Source organism: Pinus tabuliformis, chromosome 8, assembly GCF_031772625.1.
Source record: "Pinus tabuliformis cultivar Carrire ecotype Pingquan chromosome 8, CPIR1, whole genome shotgun sequence".
NCBI lineage: Eukaryota > Viridiplantae > Streptophyta > Pinopsida > Pinales > Pinaceae > Pinus > Pinus tabuliformis.
In genome coordinates, this window is record NC_142294.1 from 950,373,910 (window position 1) to 950,400,019 (window position 26,110).

Sequence of the window (26,110 nt, forward strand, 5' to 3'; positions counted from 1 at the left end):
TGATCACCAGGTGTGCGGGATCAGGAGAACTGCGCGTAGTCCAGAAATTGGGGAAGCATGCATTGCGCACTGGAAGGGAGATGAGGTTGACTGCACAGATTGGTGAGTATGAAATGGATCAGATAATCATAGATCTGGGTTTGGATTTGAATGCGTTACTAAAGCAAACATGGGAATGCATGGGTAGGCCCGCGTTACAATGTCGCCTATTCAATTACGAATGGCGAACCAACAAAAGATTTTGCCCATGGGAAGGTTGCAAGGGGTAACCGTTGATATTGAAGGCGTGAGCACACAGACAGATTTTGAAGTAATAGAGATTGTCGCTGACAACAATCCCTATCCCATGTTGTTAGGAATAGACTGGGCCACCGATATGAACAGAGTCATCAATCTGAAGAAGCGCAAAATGATCTTCGAGAAAAGGTCGCTAAGCGTAGTAGTCCCACTAGACCGAGTCGAAGGAGTGCGCTACACTGAACTAGTGAGTGACGATGAAAGAGATGATGATCTTGATTGTATTTACAAGATAACTGCGTGAGACTAGGGTTGGGTGAATTTGACCGCAAATGGGAGGATCTCATGGGAGTGTGAAAGCTCCTGCACTTCGAATTCAGATGAAGAAGTAGAGCACTAGCAAAATCGGTTGCACGAAGTGACAATGCTGAATTGCAACATGATGATTAGATCACTGCGTTGTGTGACAATAGAGGCACGAGAGCTACCGACATATGATGGACTAACAATGGTGATGAATTCTTGAGCAAATTTGAAAGCGCAGTACTAGAACAACATCGGTTCAATGCGTTGAAATGGGCACTGCGCGCAACACCCACATGATTGTGGGGTACACATCAAGAAAAATTTGAGGACTCGCACAGATGTAGAAGGATGATGCACCTACGGTTTTGAAGCCCCCAGCTTCGAATGAGAGTCGGGTAGCCAAGACGAAGTAGCTTGTGTGCCCACCTATATCGATGGGTACAGATGTGTGTTGTGCAATCCACACAAGCACACCCCAAACTAAGGATCGAAAATTAGAACAGGACGCAGCAGTAGGAAAGGTGATGTGCACCACAAAATTTCCACGTAGAAGCATTCAAGAAGGTACGCGGAGTGCTGAACAGGGTTCACCAGGTGACACAAACTGATTGGGACCTGCGCGTACCAGCGGTTCGATGGGCCTATGGGCCCATGTGCAAAAACCTGAGCACGTCAATGATTCTGAGGCTGAAGAGTAGAGTAGAGACCATAATTTTGGAAGAAGGGAATCCTCACGCAATATCTCTCACAGGGGGGGCAGTACATGAGGACCGGGATGAAGGAATTATGTAGTTACAAGAAGCCATTCGACGAGGGAACCTTAAACTTCATGAACTCGAATAAGATCAGGTACGGATGAGGAAGAAAAGCATGTTAATGGACACAGAAATCAACAAACTGGAAAAATAAATAATGAAAGCATGTCACGTCGATAAAATAAGGATGACAGGACAAGATATGGGCAGCCGTACTATTGCATTAGAAGATTTCTGCTGAGAATTTGTGGCTCTGCTACCATGGCTGCGACCGCACCATACCAAACAAAGTAACCAAGAGAGCGCACTGCACAAGGAAGAAGGCGCGGTGCTAAATGTCGTGAGGGTAATTGGGGAATGCTCGCAGACTAGGCTAGAAGGTGAATTGAAGCCTCGCACAGGTGGTGAAACCACTTGAATATCCGTAGGGAGCACAGTCTCAGTATTCCAAGAAGTTGAAGGAGAGCGTGGGACTATAAAAGAGTTTGTATGGGAACTGCGCGATAAGGAGGTTGCACGCAGGATCAATATGTCACAAGGGTCGCATCCACACATAGGGGCCTATGCTGCCGAACAGGTAGGCTGGGAGATGACCGTTGGTGTCACTATTCATGACAAGATGTGCAATTTAAGGCAGAGAGGAGTAGGCGACAAGCAATTAAGACATGAATTAAGAGCTAGATTTGGGACGATCTGCTGCCAAGAAGGCGCTAATGACTCAGAAGCGGGGGGAATGGTCGAATTCTAATTCAAAAGATGCTATAAAATCCCCAGGGCTAGCCACGAGGCAACACTTGGTTGTGTGAGAATTGAGTAGTTACAAAGTAGTGAGCGCTGCGTACTCTTACCACCTTTGACTATAGACATCATGACTGCTGCCAGAACAAGAGTGTGATTCGCTGAAGATACCGCGAAACCCCACATGGCCCATGAGGAGCCCGGAGTGGCAGCAGTTGTGCCAGAAGTTCCAAAATCACCACGAACATTGCGGCCGAAGAAAGATAAGAAGACTATGGGCCCAGTCCGTGTATCCCCAGGAAACCCACGGTTTGGCAAATTGTCAATGGGAGAAAAGGGAAAAGCCATCACCGTTGAATGAGATGAAGAGGAGGAAGACTTGCAAGCTCTAATCGCTCAAATTGAGGCATAAGATGATGTCGTGGAGGATGTCTCACCAATTTCTTTTGCAACAAAGTTACCTACGTATGTCCCCCCGTGGAAAGGGAAAGACAAGATACTGAAAGACCTGGAAGCCATGAAGAGTGCGCTCTAGACCTCGTTCCTCCTCGACTGTATAAAGTTTGAAGGTCTACCTTTGGGACAAATACCTACCATGAAGTTCGAGGATTGGGACCTTGCAGACAGTGAGAAGTTCCCACACCTGGCCACAGAGAGTTTAATGAAGCAGAAATGGTTGCGCAGTTTGGAGAAGGCTGGGTTACTCCATCTGCGATGGATACCCCACTACCACTGTGTGCCCATGACCATTTTCATCAGGTAGCTGCTATGCTTGGTGCATGATGGATATCTCTAGCTGAAGGAGCCTATTCCCATCACAGCCGACCTAATTCACAGAATTTCTCGACTGCCCTTCAAAGGACACAACCCCGTGGCCATAATGGGAAAAAGCAGTGACTTGGCCCTCGCAGAAGCCATGAAGGCCAAGTATAAACTAGAGAAGAAAAAGCGGGGGTACGCAATAGCAAGCATTAAGGACAAAGGGGTGCGCGTAGCCACCCAGCTGCTGGCCGGCAAGCTGATAAGGAAATGCCACGCTGACGAAGTACTAGCATCTGTGATTTCGCTGGTAGAGAAGTGCGCGGAGGGGTTACGGTTCAACTGGGCACAGTTCCTCTACGAGGAGTTTCTAACGAACAACAAGGAGTGTTACACTAAAAAATGTCACCTTGACTACTTACAGTTAGTATGGCTCAAATCAACAGTCATGCTACCCTCTTAGGCAAGTCTCATGCCTCTGTTATCCATCTCAAACTCAAAGAAGAGAGAAAGTCTTGTAAAAACTATGTTTATCTCTGGGGTCGCAGGTTCTCTCTAGCCTTACCTGCGGGGACGCTGACCTTGTTCACAAAATATGCGTCCATGGACGCTCTGTATGTTAAGGGACAGGTGCGTCCCTCTGTAAAAGGCAAAATGCGCGAGTTTTATCTTGAAAAAGTTACTTGTGGTTACTTCTAGAACATTCTAGAGGTCGGTTTGATGAAATGGATGCGCCTCCAGTTGGTTCATGTATCTCTATTAAGGGGGAACTTATCCCATCAATAAGGGAGCTATCCCACCCAAAGAGGGGGATGATCCCATTGATAGTGGACCTGAATAACCTCTTTACAGCACTATAAATAAAGGCATTGAGCCAGAAGGAGAGGAGGTTGGAGCTATACATTTTCTTTGGGTAAATGCTGCAGGATTTAGGTCTTCCATTAGAGCCTTTGTAAGGAGAGATTGTCTTTACTTGATTCTACTTGGAAGAGGGTGAGCTTTGTCAAAGTAGAGGAAAACCCTTGATGGACCCTGGGAGGAACTTGCACAACACCAAGGCCAGGTTGTAAGAGTTTCTTTGTTTCGTTATTAATACAAACTGGTTTATTTTTCTCAATAGCTTGTGTTAATGAGTTATTTCATGTGTTCCTTGGTCTGCATGTTGAATATATGTTTTATTATATGAAATGCAAGTGCTTGGTAATTGTTTGATTGTTTGTGGTTGCAGGAATTGACTTGAAGGAGGAGCTCATCCGGATCGTCAAGAACGGGCTTCAACAACAGCGTTTTGGAATAAGGTAAGCCTAAACACTTGTAGTTTTCATGTTGTAAAAGGTGTATTTAGAGAAAGATCACTCCATTTTGTCTTGTTTGTCATTAGAATGTCTTAGACTTCTAGGAAGGTCAGCTGTGTCTGCACCCTTGACAGATTCCGTGTGACAAATTGGCGACTCCGCTGGGGATAGATTCCATTGATGAGAAAAGTCTTTTCCTTTATGTGAACTTTGCTTTGAGAAAATTGGTTTATTTTTCTGGTTTTGGCTCTGTGATTCTGTCTCTGGGTGGGTTAGCTTAGGATTAGTTTTATTTTGGTTTTTCTTGAGTTTTTCAGACGGACGCACCCTCTGAGTGCTGCACAGTGCGTCCCTGGACGCACTTTTGCTGTGTGTACAGAGCGGGCCCGCACCTGTGCTAACGGTTTGCCTGCGTCCCCTGCCAAAATTTGAGAAAATTCCATTTTTTGCCTTTTTTGCTCTTAGATTTTGTTTTTTCTTAGTTTTTTCTGCCCAGATTCATTAGTCCCTTGTCCAGAATCTTCACCTAAGCTTGTTCCTGCTCTTAGCTTTCATCAATTGGGTGTTTTGAGTCTCTTTCTTGAGAAATTCTTGATTTGATTTCCTTTGATCATTACTTGGAGGTTTGTCTCAGTCTTTTCACAATTTTGTATGAGTGTTAATCGCCTTTGAGTGTTTTTATGTTTTGATCTTTGGAACTCTCACCCAATTTTCTCAATTTGCACTTGATTGGTTCTTAGATCACATTAGAATCGTCTTGTGTTTGAGAATTCTTTTGCATAGATCACATTTGCACAATTAGAATTCTCATTTTCAGAATATTATTGAAAAATGTGCATAGATTACATTTGCATACTTTTCGAGTGAATTGTGCTTAGATTACAATTGCATAGTTTACATTCTGAAAAATCAATCGTAGATTTAGATCAGCTTTCTTTGATTTGAATTTACACAAAAATAAAAATAAAAATGGTTTGGAATTGATTTGCATTAGTTTTTCTTGATGAAATTAGTGCATTAGAGAATTTGTTATATTTTCGCTTAGTGATCAATTTTTTGCATTGTCGGAAGTGAATGGAAACTCTCTCCTTACTTTAGTTAGGATTCATCGAATTGAAAAGATCACATTATCATATTCGATTGCATTCAGTTGAGTCGGGTCATAACACCATTGGTTTCATCTCCATTTACCCCTTTGAGTAATAACAACCTTAATAACACAACGCTTAATTAAAATTCATCTAGTAATTTTTACATTTCTAGGGCTCTGAAACACCAACATAGCTTAGGCTAGGGTCTTGGAGTAGGTGAGTACTTAACTCTCCAAGACTACAAAACCAAACATATAGTTTATCTTGAGTAGAATAAATCCAATTGTTTCAATTGCACTCTGGGAAAGCTCCTCTTAAAGGAGAAGCACGAGCTCGTGTCCGAACCAGTGAGGGGATCATTCCCCCCTCGTTAGGAACGACGCCAGACAGTACGTATTACAAACGGTAAACCTCGGATTAACCATTGTCGAGGAGCCAGGGGTCACTTATCGGTAAACCTTGGATTGTTGTCAAGGAACCGGTAAGGGGATTGAGCTTGCTACTCTGCCCTTGCGTGCTGTCGGAGTTTAGACTGTTCCCCCAGGTGTATTTGTTACTGTTGGTGACCTTAGTGACCATAATCTTTAGGGTTCTACCGAGGTGACGGTGGAGGGAAGGTCCCACTGTACCTGGAGCAGACGTCGGTTATACTCACTTGGATTTTCCGGGGGGTTCACTTCACTTCGAGACGGTTAAAGTGGAGGAACTTGTGCCGGTCTATTCATTAAGCAGGTTGCCGGGGTAACTGTTCCACCCGCCATTTCTGTACTGAATTCTGCGAGGTTGGGCTTCATCACCAACTAGTGTTTTTGGTCCGGAGAGCTTATTGTTTGTGTGTGGTTTGACTCCTAGATTTGATAGCGCGTGTTAATTTGTTTGTTTTTACTTTTAGAGACCATAGGTGTGAATTGTGAATTTTAGTTGTTAAGTGTGAATTGTTAATTTTAGTTTTAAATTGTTAATAAAATTCACTGAAGTTGAATATAATGGCAAATGTTCCGGAATTTATCAACCTAGGAACCCCTCCTAATGAGAATCCTAGTACTTTTCCTTACTTTGGAAATGTTGGTCCTCCTTATATGGCTACTTTGTCATTACTTGGATTTACAATAGGTTTACCGATATGGTTATTTTCAACTTCGTTGGCCCAAAATACTCCAATTGTTCCATCTCAACCGGATGCTTCACCTCAACAGAGTTCACCATCTCAACATCACCAACCTTCTGTTGACCCTTTACCTTCTTCGCCTAATTTTTCTTCCTCCATTTCTTCCTCTTCGCCTGGTAAAAGCCTTGATGTTCGTAACCAGGAGGCTAAGAAGAAGAAGAAAGGGAAGAAGAAGAAGAAGAAGAAGAAGCAAGATAAGAAAGAAGTCAACCAACCAACCATGGCTGTAAGTGTTAGTTGTGTTGAGGAAAATTCCGACATGCATCGTAAACCCAAATACCCTTGCAGGCTTTGTAAGGGTGACCACTTCCTTGTCAATTGTCCTGGTATTCCAAAGGTCTTGGAAGTATGGTCAGAAAAATCCCATCAACTTTCCGTTGATCCATCAACCAGTGATAGTCAGGTTCCTGGGAAAAAAGGTAAAGTTAGGTTTCCTTGTAAGTTATGCAAAGGGAGTCATCAAACTCATGTTTGCCCTCACATGGATGAAGCCTCAACATTGTTGGAAAACCTTACTGTTCCACAGCAAGAATTTCCAACTGGTTACCGTAAACTTTCTCCCAACCTACCGTCAACTGACGGAGTGATTGATCTAAATTCAAGTACAGTCGATCACACTCTTCCATTGGAGAGTGAAACTCATGTCACTCAGGTTGATGATCCATTAGTTGATCAAGTGGTCGATTCAATTTCACATTCGGTCGATCACACTCTCCCTTTCGAGAGTAGATTTCATACCGCTGATGTTCTTCTTGTTACATCAGTTTCTTCTATGCCGGGGGGCATTTCACCTGTTTCTACAGAACCCCCTCCAAGCACTGAGGTCTTTTCCTTTGATTGGAATAGACTGACAGAACCTCGTCTTCCTTCCTCCATCCCTTTCCAAATCATTGTCAAGGCCGGTGGTAGGGACATACATCGTACTCAGGTAGATGAAGGTGCTTCTGTTAGTATTTTATCCTCAACTGTTTGGAAAGCTTTGGGTTCCCCTCAGCTTGCGCCTATTACGCAGAATCTGAAAGCTTTTAACAGAACCATTAGTGAACCTTTAGGGATCCTTCCTAAGTTTTCTATTACCTTGGAAGGTAAAACTGTCTGTATTGATCTTATGGTAGTTCGAGGTCCCTTGGATTTCAATTTACTCCTTGGGCGAGACTATGTTTATGCAATGAAAGCTGTCGTATCGACACTCTTTCGCGTGATGTCTTTCCCTCACAATGGCAGTATTGTGACTGTGGACCAGCTTTCGTTCCCTAGTCTTGTTTCAACTACCAATAATATGACACCCCTAAATGTTCCTGATTCTAAAGTGGTATCTACCTTGCCACGGGTTAATTATGTGGCAACTGGTCCCATGTTTTCAGTTACCGATGTAAGTGAGCCTCTCACTGTTGATTTAGATCCGGTAATTGACATGGAAAACTCTATGGGATTACTTGAACACGATGTTCTTATCCCTTTTGAGTCCCTTGACATGTGTTCCTTCCAGAGAAATATTCTTCCTTCTGATGAAGACCTCTTGGAAGCCATGATCAAGGTGTGTCCATTGACATGTCTTTCTTCCAGTTGGAAGCCATGATCAATGTTACGAGGATAGTTTTTTCCTGTATCAACCTCGTTAAAAAATGAAATAGGCGGTAGTGAGGATAGTTCCTTTTACTGTGTCAACCTCGTTAAAAAATGAATCAGTGAGTGTGAGGAAAGTTCCTTTTACTGTGTCAACCTTGTTAAAAAATGAATCAGTGTGTGCGAGGATAGTTTTTTCTTGTATCAACCTCGTTAAAAAATGAAACAAGGAGAACGAGGATGTTTGTTCCTTTTTCAACCTCGTTAAAAAATAAAATTGGATGGTCCGAGGAAAGTTCCTTTTACTGTGTCAACCTCGTTAAAAAATGAATCAGTGAGGACGAGGAAAGTTCCTTTTACTGTGTCAACCTCGTTAAAAAATGAATCAGTGTGTTCGAGGACAGTTCCTTTTCCTGTGCCAACCTCGTTAAAAGATGAAACAGGCTAGTATGAGGATAGTTCTTTTACTGAGTCAACCTCATTAAAAAATGAATCAGCTAGATTTTAGGCTATATAGATTGTAGAAAGTAGGATTTTGAGGATAGTTCCTGTTACTGAGTCAACCTCATTAAAAAATGAATCAGGTTTGAGGATAGTTCCTGTTACTGAGTCAACCTTGTTAAAAAATGAATCAGGTATGAGGATAGTTCTTTTCTTGTGTCAACCTCTTTAAAAATGAAACAACTCCCTTTTCAAGTTAAATATTGAAAGTAAACCTTCATTTCATCCAGCCGGTTGAATGCAATGAAGCCTGGGGGGCATGTACCTCACTTTGCATCATTATGCTGGGGGACATGCGAACTTTTTGAGCATAGTTCCTTGTCTTGTGTCAAGCTCGTTAAAAAATGAAACAAGGGTAGGTTAAGTAGGTAGATTGTAGAGAGTAGTTATGAGCACAGTTCCTTATCTTGTGTCAAGCTCGTTTAAAAAATGAAACAAGGGTTTTGAGGATAGTTCTTTTCCTGTGTCAACCTCACTAAAAAATGAAACAGCTCCCATAAGTCTTTCCAAGATCTTGAAAGTAAAGCTTCATTCCATCCACCTCATTGAATGCAATGAAGCTTGGGGGACATGTACCTTAATTTGCGTCATTATGCTGGGGGCATGTGAACTTATAACAAGCATAGTTTTTCGTTTCAAGCTTGCATAAACATGAAACTGAATCCGAGCATAGTTCTTTTCCTGTGTCAAGCTCGTTAAAAAATGAAACAAATCCTCCTCTAATTGAGTCAAGAGATTGACTAGATCTCGTAAATGTTAAGTTGTACGTTTAGGTTAGTTATTTCAGTTTTTGCATAATTTTCTTACAGTTTTAGGTCAAGTCTTTCAAATGATCTCGTACTTGAACCTTCATTTCATCCTACTGGTTGAATGAAATGAAGCTGGGGGGGCATGCGCTCTAGCAGTTACGCTTAGGGGGCATAAAGCATAGTTTTTATCTGTTTCAAGCTTTTGTAAAAATGAAACCTATCTCGAGTCAATTTTAGTTATTTTCAAGACTCGTTAAACTCATGAAAATACCGAGATTATTTTGCTATCTTTCATTCTCGTAAAACAAATGAAAATGCCGAGTTCTTTCCGCCTTTTCCTACTCGTAAATTAAATTGAAAGTCGGCCATATGAGTACATTTTTATCATTTTTTCGAACTCGTTAAAACTTACGAAAAAGTGAAAACCATGAGTACATTTTTATCCCTTTTTCGAACTCGTTAAAACTTACGAAAAAGTGAAACCTCAGAGTCATCTTTTAAGCCCTTTTCTGACTCCTAAAACATGAAAAGATCGCCGAGTGTTTCTTTTACACTCGTTAAAACGGAATTAAAAGACGGTCCCCTTTTAGCTCTTTTCTGACCGTAAAATCAGGAAAAGATTGCCGGGTTTTTGTCGTTTCAAACTCGATGAGGAAATAAAACGACGTGTCCTTGATCGCTTTTTACTTTTCAGGTTGACGACACTATTATGAAAGTACTCCTTGGTCGCAAGATCAAGCGGTTCCCCCAGGTATTATTTTATACTTTTTCGGGCTTGAGGGACACAAATATACGAAAAAGTTCAACGTGGAGTCTCCTTTAGTTTTTTCAGACTCTCTAAAATTGAAAAACGTCGAGTTTCTCCTATACTGGGCTCGTTAAACTTTTACAGTAGAGGACTTGTTCAATTACAAACAGGAACGAACCACTCCTTCCTAGGGTTCGAATTTAAACTAGGTTGGACTCGTCCGAAGGATGAGCTTATAATCAAGCATATGTTATCCTCCTCAAGCTTGTTAAAAATAAAGAGGTACTTGCCAGAAATGGTGGGGGAAAAGAGAGAAGAATGAACCTGTTTGTCACCTTTAGTCTCAGAAGAAACTTTATTACCACTCTTGAACGCGACACTTTTTATTCACCTGGGTTGGGAAATCTTTTACCTCACAGTTGACCAAACCACTTTGAAAGTCTTTAACCGGGTTCCGGGAATTAACTTTGAGTTATTCGCCACCAAGCCATCTGTTGTGTCGTTATGTGTTCAAGAGGTCTGCAAGCAAAAACTTTCATCTGCAAAATACTTGTCATCCATTTGACCATCCCTGAGTCAGTCCTTACAGCAACATTTCTTCAACTTGAACAATGATTTCGTGTTGTGGTCTTGCCTGCAACGGGTCGCTTTCTATCGACATCGACACATTATCTAGAAAGATGACTTAGGAATCGACAGTACCTTGAAGTCTGCATGCATCAATGGCAGGTTTCTCGCCTTTGACGTCAGTTTACATCATTGACTTTCGATCAAAGGATTCCGTGAAATGTTCGACATCAAAACATCTATTCACATTTCACGGGTTGTGCTTGGTACTTTGAGGACCATTGACATTACTGGTGGTTTCTCTCACGCTTGTTAACAGTTCACATCATTGACTGGTAATCAAGTGGTTTCTAACATGTTCGACATCGAATCATTTAATCACATGCTTAGAATCGTACCAATTCGGGAAGTAGAAGTGAAGACCCTGGATCTAGTTTCTACCATCCAGGCTGCAAGGAGTTTTGTATTCATTATCTATGTAGACTAATCATAAACAGATGGCTGTGTCCATACTGTGTCTACAAAAGTCTATAAGAATGATGTACTGCAAGATCATTCCTGTATCAGAATAGTTAGTCCATTAGTTAAAGTTTTGAATCTGAGTATGGGAATGCCTACCTCAGTGATGATATAATCTTATCCATGTATTTTATGTTGAAAATTGCAGGTTCCAACCAGGCCATCCACAAGGCAATCCTTGAAATGATAAAGCGCTTCACCCTTCCTAGAATTATAAAACCCTACTCTATTCCAGGCTTCGCACTTTAGGGGGAAATCTGTTACACTAAAAAATGTCACCTTGACTACTTACAGTTAGTATGGCTCAAATCAACAGTCATGCTACCCTCTTAGGCAAGTCTCATGCCTCTGTTATCCATCTCAAACTCAAAGAAGAGAGAAAGTCTTGTAAAAACTATGTTTATCTCTGGGATCGCAGGTTCTCTCTAGCCTTACCTGCGGGGACGCTGACCTTGTTCACAAAATATGCGTCCATGGACGCTCTGTATGTTAAGGGACAGGTGCGTCCCTCTGTAAAAGGCAAAATGCGCGAGTTTTATCTTGAAAAAGTTACTTGTGGTTACTTCTAGAACATTCTAGAGGTCGGTTTGATGAAATGGATGCGCCTCCAGTTGGTTCATGTATCTCTATTAAGGGGGAACTTATCCCATCAATAAGGGAGCTATCCCACCCAAAGAGGGGGATGATCCCATTGATAGTGGACCTGAATAACCTCTTTACAACACTATAAATAAAGGCATTGAGCCAGAAGGAGAGGAGGTTGGAGCTATACATTTTCTTTGGGTAAATGCTGCAGGATTTAGGTCTTCCATTAGAGCCTTTGTAAGGAGAGATTGTCTTTACTTGATTCTACTTGGAAGAGGGTGAGCTTTGTCAAAGTAGAGGAAAACCCTTGATGGACCCTGGGAGGAACTTGCACAACACCAAGGCCAGGTTGTAAGAGTTTCTTTGTTTCGTTATTAATACAAACTGGTTTATTTTTCTCAATAGCTTGTGTTAATGAGTTATTTCATGTGTTCCTTGGTCTGCATGTTGAATATATGTTTTATTATATGAAATGCAAGTGCTTGGTAATTGTTTGATTGTTTGTGGTTGCAGGAATTGACTTGAAGGAGGAGCTCATCCGGATCGTCAAGAACGGGCTTCAACAACAGCGTTTTGGAATAAGGTAAGCCTAAACACTTGTAGTTTTCATGTTGTAAAAGGTGTATTTAGAGAAAGATCACTCCATTTTGTCTTGTTTGTCATTAGAATGTCTTAGACTTCTAGGAAGGTCAGCTGTGTCCGCACCCTTGACCAATTCCGTGTGACAAGGAGGCCTAGGAGTAGGGTAAGACCTTCCTCTACACGTGGTTGCTCTTATCCATCTTGTTGGTTGCAGGGGAATTGCTGGAGGACATCCAGTTTCCCAGTATTGAGCATGATTTTCCCGAAGCCGTGAGGTACACCTCGCTCTGGGCTACAAAAGACGTGAAGAGGATTCGCGAGATGAAGGTGTTCTAGGTGTTCATGAAGGTGAGCATCCGAATGTGGATCAACCAAAGGCCACGCCTATCCCCCATGGTTTATAATAGCTTGCATAGCTCAGCAGAGTTCAAGGCAAATATGCATAACCTATATATCCAGGAACTCAAGGATCAAGTGCAGAAATGGGTGAAGCTTCTGTTCATTGCAATGGATGATGCAATCTTTGCAGTAATGGAGTCATGGCCTCCAGAGTGGCATGCCCCAAACTTTGTAGGAATGGAGAAGGCCACAACCCAGCAAAGAAAGAAGGACACCAAGCTGTGCATCGCAAAGCTGGCTGAAAAGACGCACTAGGAACAAGAAGCAGTCACACAGCAGAACATGGTCGATGTAGCAGCAGTGGTGCATACGGTAGAAACCACAACAGCGCCAACTAAAGAACCCGAGGAGGGACAGGAGATGTCCACAGGGCAACAAATCGGGGTAGTGGATAAGACAGAAGAGCACGTGGACCCCGATTCAGTATCGACCCAACTCAAGCGGCCATGCATCCCTGAGAAAACAACTCCCAGGAAGAACGTAAAGGTGAAAAAGACGTCCGTCGACTTGATCACGCTCACAGAAGGTGATATGTTTGACATCGGTGAAGCAATTCGCGAGGTCACAAAGGATGCACTCCAGGAAATGAGGATGGAGCAGAACACCGTGTTGGGCGTGCTTAGTGCAAAGCTACAAGACTTACAAGTATAGCCCCCCCAAACAGGTACAATGGCTCTATACATAGTAGCAGGAACTGCAGAGGCCGAACAAATGCTACGCGCCCATAGGGATAACCCTTTCGTGTTGCCCGAATGCGCCCTAGCAGCAGCAAGTGAGGTTGACCGGGCTTCGATGAGTAGCATGAAAGGCATCGGCTTAAACTTGGTAGCCCAGCTGTGTGAAACCCTGTACCAGTTACAAGATGGGATGATCACAGAGCTCCGCACCAGGGAAGGCCGCACGATCTAGGTCTTGAATGAGCAGAAAATCAACATGGATCAACTCAGCCTCCTGCATGATGAGTTGGTTGCGTAGGATTGCGGACTAGAACAGGTGGTAGAAGATGCGTGTTGAAGAATCCTAGAGCTAGCGGTGCAGGCAGAGTTACCAGCAGCAGAGCGGGTCCACCGATTGGTGGCCGGAGTCTATGAGGCCAGGGAGGAAATGGCAAAGGTTCAGTTGGAGCTGAACCTACAGATTGCCGAGCTACGGTTGAAGGCGCAACCCTCTATGCCCCCAGAAGTCAGAGAGCAACGCGCCCGCGCTATCCAAATAGGGTTGGAGAAAATTGGCCAAGCGGTACAAGATTGCACCAAGATGTTGTATCAATCACTAACCATGCTTACATACCTACAGGAAGATCCAAACCTGCAGCGCCTAGAGACAGAGGCATGTGAGTTGCAGCAGGAGTACGACAGTGTCTGGGGGACCGTGCAGACGGTCGCCCTTACTCAACGACTCGCCAAACTGCAGCAGGAAAGGGCACTGTAGGACCAGTTAGACGCTGTGCGACAAAAAGAAGCCTTGCTTAAAGCATGCATCCAACCATGGATTAATGAAGCTTTCACAATTATAGCTACCATTGAAGGAAAGCTAACACAAATGCAGGGACTTTATGTGGTTAGACATAAATGTGACCCTGCTCATGAAGGTTTAGAGATACGTGTGCAGCAAGTACAACAGATAGCGAAATAGTGTGTTGTAGACACCCAAGCTGTGTGAGACCTGCTGAAGGGGCTCCGTGCCAAGATCGCCGCACTAGCAGAGTGACTCGAGATGAGTCACGATGATTGTGTTGGGGGCCTGTTGGGCATGGGATCCCTCGCAGCAGGTTTTGGGGCTTAAAGCCTGAGTTGTGGTCAATTGTATTGTAAGAATCCGTGAAGTACAGGTACGGAGCGCGAAAGTCTAGGATGAGTCATAGGGTTGTCTGCCCTAAGAATTGTAAAATAATGTAAAGTTGTGTTGACCTACCCATGGTCCACGGACCATGGGACTATATAAATAGAACAAGGCTCTAAGTATAAAGATAGTTTTTGTGGAAAAGCAAGTAATAGATAGATGCGAAGGCATGGTTAGAGCATAGAGTGAAAGTTGAATTGTATTGGGTTGTAGTGGTAGGAAGAGGCTCTGCACCTGAGTGCGCGGACCCCTGCAGCTGAGTGTGCCGGTGGAGTCGAGTCTGTACTTGGATTTGGAAGCTAATAAAGAGAAGTTTATTCTGTTCATCTGTTTTGGAATCCTTATGCTGATGTTATTCATTACTTTTACTCTGTTTATTTATTCCACACACTTGATGAATACGTGTATGAATGCTTATATGTGAATTAAATCTAAGTAATCAGCTAACGGAGACTAATTAAAGAAGACTTGGGTAAATAACATGGGTCGCGCTGTGGCTGGAACAATGCGAAGACAGTATCATAGGGCGCGGGGTACCCACAGGTATGCGTAGCGCAGTAAGTGTGAAGGTTGTAACACATAGCAATCACCACATATCAGACATCTCCAGGGTGCAGAAACCTAGTTCTATCACCCACCCATAATACTTCGGGTGAGACCTCAGTCCGCGCTCCGCAGAAAGTCGTCGAAAGGGCTAGTAGTACCAGGATTTGCTTGGCTAAATCACTTCCGAACCTAGGTCAAGCCCCACTAAGCCAACATCTATTAAGCACTAAGAGGGATTTTAAAATTGGGCCCAAAGTCTCTCTATATGAATCTATACAAGATCCAACATTACAAAAGCAATGATAAAACTTATATAAACCTTACCTTGCTAATTTGTCTCCCTGAGGTGTGTGGAAACCATTGATGAGCACAGTTGTTGCAATACCACTTGGATAAGTTAGCTTTTTGTTAATAATCAGTACTTGAAACTAGTATAGTCTGCTAAATTCAAAAAGTTTGGCAATGCCATTCATAACCATCATTAATATGTTGTGAAAACTGAGTTCATGGCTAGTAATCATCATCTTTCTTAGAGGTACCAAAAGTAAAATACCACCGAAAGTGACCAGGAAAAGGAACCCAACCATCTAGCCAATGTTGGGCTACTTTATGGTATTGGGAGGATTCCCTTCAACATCAATTCCTGCTTGTTCATGTCTTCCTATTCATTTCTAACAAATAGGATCCAAATCCACTTGAGAGATTCAATCAACAGAGGTTATCATGAGCCTCAAAAATTCTTTCACCATTATCTCAAATTACTTAAAACTACATGTGTTCAACAAAAATATAATCTTAATATGAATGAGTGTGGTGAGCCCAATGGCATACCTCCATAGGCAGTGTTATAACAGGCCACAATGCAACTCTGTATAATAGTGTTCTCTTGTCTTGTGAACAGAGAATTCAATAACCCAGTCTTGTCCAATACTTTGCTCCAAGTTCTCATGAAAACAAAACCCAACAGTCCAGCAGAGATATTACAAACGTTATGACTTGTAGATGGAAACCATTCATTGCCTTCTTCTCAGGTACAACACTAGCTAGTAATTTACCATCAGAAGAGAAGTGGCAACATACAACTTATACTAGCTCAAAGGAGACCAAACTCACTAAAGGAAAACCTTGTAAGTTAAAACAATGTGTTTATGTGTTGACATTATTAGTATTTATAAAATTTCATTTAAGCCAAAGGATGCCAACAAATATCAGCAGAACCTCAAATAATGATATAATATTTACAAATAGTCTCTCTATTTGTTTCTTGATGCAACATTTATAGTGATGTAGTAATATCCCTACTTGTACAACTCTAGCTTGGACCTTTTTCTCATAGCTTTAGTGACTTCCATGCATCTCCCAACTGGATCTCCTAGATCTGTATTGTTACATAGTAATTTGTCACTGTCTTCATCCCAGTCCCCCTACTGTGTCATGTGTCCAAAGTTATACATGCACATATTAGACAAATGCTCTCCGATGTTGCCAAATGACCCACTTTTCTTAAGTTATCTGCCTCATCGCGTCTGTTGGTTAAATAAACGTGCTGAAGAGTGCTCCAAAACAGCCCAGAAGCGCTGCCATCACGGAAGTACACTTGATTCCTGCGATGGTCCGATTTTATGTGCCAGCGCGACTTTCGCTTGTAATATTTGGCGATGACCTGGCTAGCTACGTTATTCAATAGCGATGTTAGTGCAGAAGATCAGTTATGTGCCCGCGATGATCCAGATTGGGTGAATTTGTTCCAACAGTTAGCCTTCCAGATGACTCCAGACCTGGTTGTTGGCATAGTTTAAGTCGCCATCCTTTCTCTGGCATGGTTGTTCCATCATTTGTGCTACCTTCCTTGGAGATAAGCTCACTCTTCCACCTTTCATGGAGACTCCTTCTCTTATTTAAACTCTCACCATTGCTATGTGCTGCTAGTTTTTGGAATGGTTGCTGATAGTTGGCTAGTGGAGCAGTGCTGTTAGTGTTTGTGAGTTTTCTAGATAGCTAGTGTGAGTGTGACAAGTGTGGGATTGTTGATAGCTTGTGGAAGGTTGTGAAGTGCCATTAATCTTGTGTAAAACTTGTGAGTGAGAGAGATTTGTATGTTGGGAGATCCATCTTCAAACAGATAATGCTTGAGGAACATGCTGGCTGGACCCTTCTGAGAAGGCTTGTGACGTCAAGACTTTGGTTGTAAGCTTACTCTTATTTCATTATTAATGCAATCAATGATGTTTTCCTATGTCTTGTATGTAATGTACTTGATAGCTCATGACTTCTTGACTTTGTGAGTAAATAGATCATTGTTGCTCCAGTTACATGCTTTGTTGTATTTCCTCTACATTGTTTCAGGTTGATTACTCATTAGGAGAAGGAAGCGGAAGCTGGAGCAGCGCAACAGAACTCCATCGACCACCGGTTGAGGTAGGCCTCCAACTATGACTGTTTAGGGAAAGCTATTATTGATTTGTCCTTGTTTGTGACTAGACCAACTCTAGGGCTAGAGGGGTTGCCTCTGTCTGCAGAGGGAACACTTTCCTGCATCACAAATTGGCGACTCTGCTGGGGAGCAGTGGCCTTTGTTCTTTTCTGTTTTCTCTTGTCTTGATTTTTATTTTGGTCTCTTTGAAGTTTTGGGGATTAGTTACCAGTCTTCTGAGTTTCTTGGCCTGATTTGGGAAATGCCCTTATTTGATTGAAGATTTGACTGTTTTTTATTTGGGAGTTTTTGGTTCACCTGTTACTGTTTTGAACATCATCGCGGCTTTAAATTTAACAGTCGCGCTGTCATCGCGTCTTCACTTTTGTAATATCTTGTTCATCGCGTTATTTGTGCCTAACAGTCGCAACGGTTCTGTAAATCAGACCATCACGGGAAGGTCATGTACTTCAGCGCTGACATCGCTCTATTGCTGCAGTGTGTTCTTTATCAGTGCTTGTTGCTTGTGTATCACCCGCGCTGATTGCTGTAGAATTGATTTTTTCAATTCTGCCTCCTGAATCCATCAGTCCTGCTAGTCTCTTGTTGTTCTCACTTGTTTGATGGTTTGTTTTTCACTGTTTATACGTTGAGGCACTCTCTTGTGAGCTTGGTTCAATGAATCTTGTTTTCTGGCTTTTGTGACCTAGTTTCATTGTTTCAAGTCTTTTGTATCAGTTTCGCTTGGTTGCTTGGTTGCTTAAAGATTTGTTTGCAGCTTGTTGTTGGTTTGATTGAGCCTTCCCCTTTGCTTACTTTTGGTTGATTGTTTAGTGATTGTTATTGGACTAATCTTGGCATTGATTTGATTTTTGTTCACTACCTGGACATAGATTACAATTGTTTGGATCAACCGTTTTTCCACACTTGCTTATTGCTTATTTGTTTCTCTTAGAATTAGAGACATCAAAATCAAAAGAATTGCATTCATTATACGAAAGTAAAAGTGAATTTTCATTTCAAGTTTACATATTGGAAAGCAAATGTTTGAATCTCTCATTAGTAGTATCCGTGCACTTTAGGAATTGATGTCTGCTTGCATTGAGTGACTGCTTTGTTGTCTTGGTTTTCTTGGTTTGGGAATGATCTCTCTACCCTCCCATAGGTAGGTGTTCATTGAAGAAAAAGGATATTTCATTCATTCTAGCTGCATCCTAGGTTTTGTTATGTACATACGGTAAGGCCTGAAAACTGAAACATAATCCAAGATCAACTCTAAAATGAACTGAATAAATCTAACAACGCACACTATTTAGAGGTCTAGGCTAGAGACATGCTCCGGCGTCGTTAAACCTAGTCACTTTTGTTTCCACTCAAGGTTGGGTGATTCCTCCTTCTGTGACTCAATAGTGGTCTAGCACGGAATTGTGCTCCCATGTACCATTGAGTACATGCTAGGAGACCCCACTAGGTTATCATCCTTTATCCACATGGAGCCATGTCCACCACCTTACAAGCCGTAATGCACCGAACACAACATTCGGGAAGATTGACTACCGTATGGAAAGTCCTTGGTTTTCATATGACTGCCAAGGTGTATATGCAATTTTACGGATTTGTCTGGTAAATCTTTTTGCCTAGTTCTCCAGAGTAGTCACTTTCGTTCCTTTTCGGACTCCCTAAAAGAAAAGGTCCATCTGAGCACTTATCACTTCAGGCTCATTAAATATTCGAAGGAGACTAGAGTCATCTTTTGTCCTTTTCTCGACTCTTTAAAGATGAAAAGGTCAAGTTCTGTTCCTGTGTCTTAAAATTTATTCAGCCACGATTCACATTTACCCTGTTAGATCTTGTTTTTGTTAGCTTGAGTAGGGTTCTTTCTCATTCTCGATGGCAACATTCCCTAAGTCTACCGGCCAAGGTTTTCCCCCAGATGGAAATCCTGGTCCATTTCCCTCATTTGGAAATGCCTGTGCTCCATATATGGCAACATTGTCTTTGCCTAGGTTAACCATCGGGTTGCCCATATGGTTGTTTTCAACCTCGGTGGTCCCGAGTGTCATAAATCCTGTTCCACCGTCTCCTTCGTCCGAACCACGACATGTTGATTCCAAGGTGGAGCCTACGCCTTCTTCCCCTGTTTCTTCCTCCTCCTCTCCTCCTTCGCCTGGTGAAAGTTTCACATCTAGTAACCAGGAGCCTAAGAAGAAGAAAAAGAAGATGATGAAGAAGAAGAAGTTCGATATATGCAAGGCCACCTGTGCAGTTACTGCTCCAAGTACATCTCAGGTCGAACCACCTTCTGCCCCTCCGCGGAAGGTTAAGTTTCCTTGTAAATTGTGCAAGGGTGACCATCTTCTTCATGATTGTCCTAGCATTCCTAGGATCTTAGAAGTATGGTCTCACGATCTGGCTCATCCCTGATCGTCCTTTGAAGCTCATGGCGGTGCTACCCTATCAACTGGAAATGGTAAGAAGAAAGGGAAGATTCGATTCCCCTGTAGTCTATGTGAAGGCAACCACCCCCTTCACCTTTGTCCACTCATGGATAAAGCTTCCGCCGTTTTGGAAAGTCTTACAGCTTCTTCACCCCAACTTCCCATTGGTTATTAGAGGCTCTCTTCAGACCATCTCCCGATTGACAAAGAGATTGACTTAGATTTTTCTCTTGTCTGTCCTCCTCCTTCCGAGCTTGGTTGTGCTAAGCCTGTTCCAGACCAACCATTGGTTGGAGAGAGTGTCGACTTGGGTTCACCACCTGTTGATCACTCTGTTTTGGAAGAGTGTCATGCTCATGTTCTTTCGTCTCGTCAGATTCTCCTGAGTCTGAGAACAACCCTCCTAGCCCTGCTGATCACGAGAGTCCTTCTTCGATTCCTGTAGAGCACGGGGGCAATCATACGATTCCCCCACCAAGTAGTTCAGTTGTTTCCTTCGACTGGGGTCATTTGACTACATTTTGCCTTCCATCCCATGTGCCTTTCCAGATTATAGTACATGCCTATGATAAGGAAGTACCTGGGACTGTCTTGGACGAGGGTGCATCTGTCAATCTTATGCCTTCCACTACTTGGCAAGCTTTGGGCTCCCCACATCTTTTGCCAGTCACAGAGAATCTGTTGACGTTTGACGGAGGAACCAGTCAACCTTTAGGGATCCTCCAAAAGTTTCCTGTTACTTTGGGGGGCAAAACCGTCTGTATCGACGTGATGGTTGTCCAAGGTGCTTTAGATTTCAATCTTCTCCTTGGTTGTGACTATATTTATGCCATGGGGGCCCTTGTCTCTTCCCTTTTCCGTGTGGTTTGTTTTCCACACAATGGAAGAATGGTGATCATCGATTAATTATCGTTCTTTAGTCCCCTGGTGCCTCCTGTGCAGCTGTCATCCCCTCTCGGTTCTTGCTCGCAAGCAGTGCCTTCTTTGCCACAGGTCAATTATGTGGCTACCCGTTCCATATCCCCATCTGTTGCTGATCATGCAGATGGTCTCATACATCATGTACTCGGGGCATTGGAACCCGATCTATCATTGGTGCATCATGACATGTATTCCTCCCAGAGTGAGTTTCTTCCATCCTGCGAAGACCTCTTGGGAGCCATGTTCTCGTGTGGCCCATGAACAAGGGTACGAGGATAGTTTGTTCTTGTGTCAACCTCGTTAAAAAATGAAACAAGGTGTACGAGGATAGTTTGTTCCTGTCTCAACCTTGCTAAAAAATGAAACAAGGAGTCTCGAGTACAGTTCCTTCTCTTGTGTCAAACTCGTTACAAAATGAAACGAGGGTTATGAGGATAGTTCTTTTACTATATCAACCTCATTAAAAAATGAAACAACTCCTCCTTTTCCAAATCGAGTTTTTCATTAAGATCTTGTAAAATCCAAGTCGAGTCTTTCCAAGATCTCGAAAGTGAACCTTCATTCCATCCACCTCATTGAATGAAATGAAGCTTGGGGGGCATGTACCTCGAGTTGCGTCATTATGCCTGGGGGCATGCGAACTCATAACAAGCATAGTTTTTCATTTCAATCTTGCGTACACATGAAACCGAATCCAAGCAGAGTTCTCCATGGTTCAAGCTTGTGTAAAAATAAACCCATACCTGATTTACATCTCGTGATTGCCATTTATCCGCTAAATTTTGCTAGATGAGCCTTGGTTGTTTGATTCCATCGCCACTATCTCTTTGGCTAATCATATGCTTTCACTTGGTTCTTTTTCCTTTCTTGAGGAACCACAGCGATGAGTGGTTTTATTAGCTAGCCTCTTGACCATTACATGTTTTGAGTAGTTCCACCATTGCCAGAACCAGTTGCTACCCTGTATACCACTTGTTCCTCTAGGACAAGTCTCCTTTGAGCTCTTTTTTGACTCATAAAAGATGAAAATATTGCCGAGTATTTTCCCTTTTTGACTCGTTAAAGAGAATAAAAGTGGAGGTCTACTTTCAGCTCTTTTCCGACTTGAAAAATGAAAATATAGCCGAGTTGTTCCTCTTGACTCGTTAAAAGAAATAAGAGGCAGTCGACTTTAAGCTCTTTTCCGACCGTGTAAACACGAAAAGATTGTTGGGCCTTTGTCGTTTCAAGCTCATTATTGGTTCCGAAATGACGTGATTTCGACTGCTTTTCTACTTTTTCGGGTCAAAGTCACTAGTTACAAAAAGTACTCCTCGATCATAATGGTCGGGCGGTTCTTTCGAGTATCGTTTTATACTTTTTTGGGCTCGAGAGACACAAATTTACGAAAAAGGACCCCCCTGGAGTTTTCTTTTCTGTGTCTTTTTCAAACTCTCTAAACATGAAAAAGACTCCGAGTTTTACCTATGTCGAACTCGTTAAACCCTGACGACATTGGACTCGTCACCATGACGAGACTCGAGCTTCTCCTTCCTAGGGCTTGTTAAAATATTATTAGGTTGGACTCAACAACAGGTTTATCATATGGTAGCTAGTCACTCTTGAACATCGAAACTTTTGCTTCTTGTCGGGTTGGGACATCCATACATCGTCATTTGGCCTCAATGGGTTTGGGTTGTCATTTAGCCTCATTCCATCTGATTCATGCCGTTTCCATCGAGCCTCTGATTCCTTGGTATTTGAATGCTGCCACCCTCCGGAGTCGTGTCACCGACATGTTCAAGAGTATAATCCTTCTGTAGTTTACACCCCCGCCTTCTCCTCTGATACTCTGTTTTGCCATCTGCCACTTGTTCCTTATCTCGTGTCATTGATGGGGGAAACATTATGGCCCTCCTGTGACGGGTCGTCTCCTATCGACATCAGCTCATTATCCAGGAGATTGATCTAGAGATCCACTTTGGTACCTTAGAGATTGCATGCCTCAATGGAAAGTTCTTCGCACTTGACGGTCGAATTTCATCATTTGTCATCGATTAGGTGATTCCACAAGTGTTCGATTTCAGCTCCTTTTTCACACTTCGTGGATTGTGCTAGACAATACCTTGAGAGCCATTGGCATTATTGGTGGTTTCTCTCGTGCTTGTTAATGGTTTCCATCATTGACCTGTAATCAAGCGATTTTCTATCATGCTTGACTTCAGTACATCTATTCGCATGTTAGAATCTATAATATGATCGGATGGGTTCAAGACCCTGAACTCAGATTACATATGTTCGGGCTACGTGGGTTGGTTTATGATTACATGACTCATTGATGGATGGCTGCGACCATACCTTTATCATCATCATGGTCTCATTAGCTGGATGGCTGCGTCCATACCATAGACCTATTTCGTATGTCCTTTGGATGGTTGCGCCCATGCCTAGACTACATGTACTCCATCATCAGAGATGTCAGTTGAACTTGTGTGCAGGTTCTTCTAGATGGTGTTCTAGCTCAGTCAGTTTCATAAAGCATTTCACCCTTCCCACTCTCTCAGGCTTCATACTTTAGGGGCATCTGTTACATAGTAATTTGTCACTGTCTTCATCCCAGTCCCCCTACTGTGTCATGTGTCCAAAGTTATACATGCTCATATTAGACAAATGCTCTCTGATGTTGCCAAATGACCCACTTTTCCTAAGTTATCTGCCTCATCGCGTCTGTTGGTTAAATAAACGTGTTGAAGAGAGCTCCAAAACAGCCCAGAAGGGTTGCCATTGCGGAAGTACACCTGATTCCCACGATGGTCCGATTTTATGTGCCAACGCGACTGTCTCTTGTAATCTTCGGCGATGACCTGACTAGTTACGTTATTCAATAGCGATGTGAGTGCAGAAGATCAGTTATGTGCCCACGATGATCCAGATTGGGTGAATTTGTTCCAACAGTCGGCCTTCCAGATGACTCCAGACCTGGTTGTTGGCATAGTTTATGTCACCCTCCTTTCTCTGGCATGGCTGTTCTGTCATTTGTGCTACATTCCTTGGAGATAAGCTCACTCTTTCACCTTTCATGGAGACTCCTTCTCTTATTTAAACTCTCACCATTGCTATGTGCTGCTAGTTTTTGGAATGGTTGCTGATAGCTGGCTAGTGGAACAGTGCTGTTAGTGTTTGTGAGTTTACTAGATAGCTGGTGTGAGCATGAAAAGTGTGGGATTGTTGATAGCTTGTGGAAGGTTGTGAAGTGCCCTTAATCTTGTGTAAAACTTGTGAGTGAGAGAGATTTGTATGTTGGGAGATCCATCTTGAAAGAGTGAATGCTTGAGGAACATGCTGGCTGGACCCTTCTGAGAAGGCTTGTGACGTCAAGACTTTGGTTGTAAGCTTACTCTTATTTCATTATTAATGCATTCAATGATGTTTTCCTATGTCTTGTATGTAATGTACTTGATAGCTCATGACTTCTTGACTTTGTGAGTAAATAGATCATTGTTGTTCCGGTTACACGCTTTGTTGTATTTCCTCTGCATTGTTTCAGGTTGATTACTCATTAGGAGAAGGAAACGGAAGCTGGAGCAGTGCAACGAAACTCCATTGACCACTAGTTGAGGTAGGCCTCCAACTATGACTGTTTAAGGAAAGCTATTGTTGATCTGTCCTTGTTTGTGACTAGACCCACCCTAGGGCTAGAGGGGTTGCCTCTGTCCATAGAGGGAACACTTTCCTGCATCACATGTATCATCATGCAAAAATGAATCCACATTGTCATCCAATGATCCATCCTCCCCAAAGTGATCCATATCAAACTGCACTTAAATTTCTTATCATCATACTTCCAAAATGGAGTGCTCTTGAGACTGCATGCAACAATTTTTAGAGAACTTTTCTAGGAAAACTATTAAAGAAGTTTCAATTTAAGATTAGTAAAAGTATTTACATAATTGTAAATATATTTTAGTATCCTTACCAATTGGTTGGATGGGGAAGCAAGTGTCCCATGTGATCCATACATAAGTAGAGGCTTTGAGGAGCTAGTGTTGTGCTGCAATGCACCTTCCATAGAAAACACATCACCAGGTGTCTGAGTAGATGGTGTTGAGGGTGTAGAGCTTGGGGAAGGGCCAACATTATGCATTGTTCTAGAACTAATTGCAGGACCAAAAGAGGAACCATACTTCTTCCTTTTTCTTGTAGTTTGACTCTTGGAGGCATCCTTTCAAGATCACAACATGGCAAAGGTAAGCCCATTAATGGAGTTGAAAGGAGTGAAAGTTGAAGAAACTACAACATGGAACATATGTTTCAATAGTGGATGCAATGGCCAAGACTATTTATTAACCCAAGAATCAGTTAAAGAAATTTTGGGGGTGGGTGAACAACAATCCCTTTGAAGTCTTGGCACAACAATAGATTTATCCAATGGCCATAATATCAGTCTCCAAGAGAGATATCATAACAGACAAAATATGGCCCAAATCAATTCCAGTGATCGATTAGATGTAGGAGATGGAACCAAGGGACTCAGTCACAGAGTGGGTGTGTATTCCCATGGTTCCTTATATAGCTAAAGGGGAAAATAGTTGCAATTTTCTGAGGATAAAGTTAAGAGAAGATAAATTTTAAGACTTGGAAAGAAACAAAAAGAAAAATTAGAATGGAAGAAAACTAATGCAATAGCCATAGACACAAAGGAAAAAGTTGATTTGGTCTGCTTGCTATATGAGATGATAAGCTCTATTGGATTGTTGGGGCCTGACCCAGGTGCAGAGGTGATTTAGCCAAACAAGTCCCGGTACTACTGGCCCTTTTGGCAATAGTCCGCGGAGCATGGACTAAGTTCTCAGCCAATGTAGTAAGAGAGAGTTCTAGAACCAGGTTTCTATACCCTGGAGATGTCTGATGAGTTCCAGTGGTTCGCGGTTCGACCCTGCGTGCAAGTTTCTTTGAGCACTTTCCCGTACCTCGCAACCTAAGATATTGCCTTCACGTAGGCCCTATTTAGGGGCTGAACACTGTGTTTCTGCATTATTACCCAAGACCTTACTGGTATTCCAATGTTAGTTGATTATCTTAGCCTACTTGCATGCTTTAAGTTACATTTAACAACATAAACCATTCATACAAGTGCATGTAGTAAATAAACAATATATTCATAAATTATATCAAACATGTATTAACCCAAGAAGAGATGCAAAAAATTATGATAAAACTTCTCTTTATTAATTTCTTCCTTGGTTATAGACTCAACTCTTCCCTGCGCACTCGGCTGCGAACTACTAGGCCTCTGTGCACTCAGTTGTAGAGCCTTCTCCTACCCTACGACCCAAAGATACACTTTACACTTAGTCACTTAGACTCTTGCTTCTCTACTATCTCCCCATCTTTTACACTTAGAGG